The 3,511-nt window shown below is 48.1% G+C and overlaps 1 protein-coding gene across 1 annotated transcript in view; it reads left to right on the top strand.

The window, feature by feature from the left end:
• The first annotated feature begins 961 nt into the window (after positions 1 to 961).
• LOC105499530 (zinc finger protein 385B) overlaps positions 962 to 3,511 on the top strand; it is a 415,582-nt gene continuing 413,032 nt past the window's right edge. The window contains exon 1 of the mRNA XM_071072997.1: positions 962 to 982. The gene's annotated coding sequence lies outside the window, so the exon portion shown is untranslated. The remainder of the gene's footprint in view (positions 983 to 3,511) is intronic.

Raw genomic sequence — 3,511 nt, 5'->3', positions numbered from 1 at the left:
TCCTCTGGTTCGCTGTGCGCGCACGCCTGGAAAGGCGGGATTTAAGGCAGCGATGCTGCGGGAGGCTCTGCAGTGTCAACGAGCCCCCGAACGGTCCCGCCTCATTCCCTCTCTTGTGTGTGCCTCGCAAGTCTCTGCTTGGTAAACCGTCACAGCTTCGGCGCGCGAGAGTGGCGTTGGCAAGTCCAAACCCCGGGGTCCTCGGCCAGGCCAGGGGGGCGGGCGCGCGGCGGGGCCGGGCCGGGCGCGCCCAGCGGGCTCCGGGCACACGCCCCTCACCTGGGCGAGGCCCGGCGCGCAGGCGCTCAGTGCGGGGGCAGCGGCCGGGCGCTGAAGCCCCGCGCGGGCAAGAGTTGGACAGTTCAGGGGCCGTGCCGGGCCGAGCTGTCGCCGGCGCCACCTCCACGGCCGCCACCGCCACCTCCTGGGCTGCAGCAGATCGCGAGAGAACGTCTGCGCGAAGCCCCGGTGCAGCCCTGGCGGGACCGCAGCAACCACCCGAGCGTGAGCAACAGCTTCCCGGCTGGAGGAGCCACTGCCCCACGCGCCCGCGGCCCGCGCGCCGAGGTAAGCTGCGGGCGCCCAGCCCAGCCCGGCGCCCCCGGAATGGGCGCCCTCTGCTTGCCTGGCCCCCGCCCGCCTCCGCTTAGCGAGCCTGCACCTGGGCGCGCCGCCCCAGGGAATGGCCGGGAGCCCCCCCTCCCAGTAGAGTTTGCACTTGCGGTCCCACTTGTAGAGGAGGGCGCCCAGGCGCCTCTGGCTTCCACGACCTAATCCTAACTCCTGCGAGTCCCTGGAGTTAGGATTAGGTCGTGGAAGCCACAGGAGCAGACTCCTCAGTTCCCCAGGGTAGGCTCCAATTTCCAAGGACGGATGGAGAGGAGAGAGGACGAGGAGAGTGCCCCGCTGTGGTTAGCCGCAGCGCCTCGTCACCTGGGCTGGAAGTTTGGGGTTTGTCTTTCTCTCAATGACCGGCAAATGGGTAGTTAGGGGACCGAGGTGTGAGAGGAGGGTAGCGGTCGAAGCTTGGGGTCGTGGGAGAGTTCAGAAGGTCCCCAAAGTTTGCACTTGTTGGAAGCCCTGAGGGGCGGCCTCGGACACTAAGCGCTGGTGAAGGTGTCAAGGAAGGGTGGGAGGACACTGTGGGACTGCGGAAGGGACGAGGAGAAGGGGAGGGGGAGGACCATCTGTTTCGCCACTGTTATGTGCGGGGGCCCGTGGGGAGAAGGGAGAACTGGCAGGACGATGCTTCCCTAGACTCTGGAGGACAAACAGTTTTTATGGTGAACCTGGATAGGGAGTGCTGTTCTTCAGGGGAAATAAATTGCCAAGAAGTATCCCCCCTCTCCCCACACCCATGAATACAAAATAAACGCAGTTTTGGAATGCGCTCAAAAGTTCTTGGGTTGGGAAACGTCTTCTTTCATTTTCATACAGAGATGAGGTTTGCATTTCCTTTTGGTTTTGCTTTGCTGAGGAATATCACACCAAGGGGAATGCAAACTTTGTCAAGATGTAGTAGCAAAAGATGTGCCTATAGAAGGAACAAAACATTTGTGTTATAGGGCCCAGCATAAAGCGTGGAAACTGGCAGCTTCCACACAAATCATGAAACGGTAGGAAATGCATTTATCTAATTAACAAGAAGGCTTTTCATAAAGTCAATAAGCTACATCTTAGATAAGTTAAAGGCTTTGGCTTGAAAGAACTCCCTTAAATGTTCCAGGGCCAAATTTCATCGGTTTTCAGAGTCCTTTAATCTTATTTTGATGCCATATGTGCATTGAGTATGTGATGCCCCTTGCCTGTAACAGATAAATGCCTTTAGAATGCAAAATACAGCATTGCAAGTTCTGTTGCTTGAGGTTTTTAAGATGGAAAAAAATGCTTACTTGATCAAAGTGTTGGTTGTTTTTTCAGATTCTATATTCACATAAATTAAATATTTGTGGATTTATAATTTACACTCTTACCTATTTCCAAAAGTGATTTGAGGAAGCTTGGGATAAAAACCACAAACCAAATAGCTGTTCTTGTAGATCTCCTTGACCTCTCTTGGATGCATTAGTAGCAAAATGCTTTGGGGAAGGTGAATTCTCCTAACAAAGGAAAAATTACTGTCCATGTTGGAATCATCTTGGTGATATTAATGTTTTGCAGCCTAATTATGTACTTTGTTTGCAGTATATTATTTTACATTACATAAGTAATGATCTCTTTATAGAAGTTTAATAACCACTAAGTATTATCTATATTGAAAAAAAGTTGATATTTTACAGTATTTTAACAATATACAGATTCACAGAGCAAAAAGAAAAAACAATGAATTTAATGTATTTTTCTTCAACTGAGGTACAAAGACAACCAAATGGAGGTGTCTCCTCTACAGTCAAATCAGAGACGGAACTGTCATTAGTACTTGTCACCCAAATATGGCCAATTAGTGAGACCTGTCAGCAGCTGGAGGAAAACTCTAAAAAGTGTAACTACTAAATGAGGATCGATCAAAGCACATCAGGTGCCCTCAGCATTCTTTTTCTCAGGCAAGTGACCTGATTCAGAGAAAAAGAAAAAAAAATCTTTCAAAACAATTCTGAAAGGTGAAATGCCTATATAGACTGATGCTATGTGCAGTTGGGCACCATGAAAAAGACAAGGATCTTAAGTCCTTGGACTGGCCACCCCGCCTCCGCTGCCCTTAGACTTTTTTTTTTTTCCCCAGCTGAATTTGAAGATATCATTGCTTGATTTTTAACAGCAACAATTTATATTTTAAAAATTGAGCAATTAACTTCTTACAGGAGTGAGTCTTTGTTCACATAAATAAAGAGCAAAATTTGCTCTGCTGTTCCCATAATATCCTATATGTCTTCAAAGATCTAAAGAACAGGGAGTGTGTGTCTGTCCTAGTTTCCCACCGCTCTTTATGTGCCTCTGGTTTTTATTATAACCGCTCCATGCCATTTCATTATCTCTGTTTTTCCACCCCCCCCCACCCCACCCCACCCAATTCCTGTCTCTGTCCCCACTGTGTCTCAGTATGGTCTTTTTACCTTTTCTTTTTCTTTCTTTCTGTTTTTAAAAAAAATTGGGGGGATTTCTCTTGATCTCTGTGGCATAGATTATAGGTTATCTCCTTTTTGCTCTTTTGTATGTTACTTTGTATTCAGTTGTTTCTTTTTATTAGTGCTAGATTATTTCTTCCTGAAGTGACATCCTAGCTCTACTCTCCCTCCAAAATTTTATATTTACATTTTGAACCACCTGAGAGATAGCTTTATATCGCTCTCAGGTGCCTCAACTCTACCAGGTCTAAGTTCTAATTAACATCTTTCTCCTAAGTGAACAAGGGTGACTTTGTGTCCATTTTAATATTTCTCCTAGTCATTGATGACCCTCCCAGTATCTTTGCTTTCCACATAAAATTCACAAAGTCCCACAGACTTCATCTCCACGATGCTTTATGATGCCTGCTTCTACATCTTTCTATTCCCATGGTGGCTATTTTTTT

The sequence above is a fragment of the Macaca nemestrina genome, chromosome 11, assembly GCF_043159975.1.
Source record: "Macaca nemestrina isolate mMacNem1 chromosome 11, mMacNem.hap1, whole genome shotgun sequence".
NCBI classification, from domain to species: domain Eukaryota; kingdom Metazoa; phylum Chordata; class Mammalia; order Primates; family Cercopithecidae; genus Macaca; species Macaca nemestrina.
This window is presented reverse-complemented; position numbering and strand designations above follow the sequence as displayed.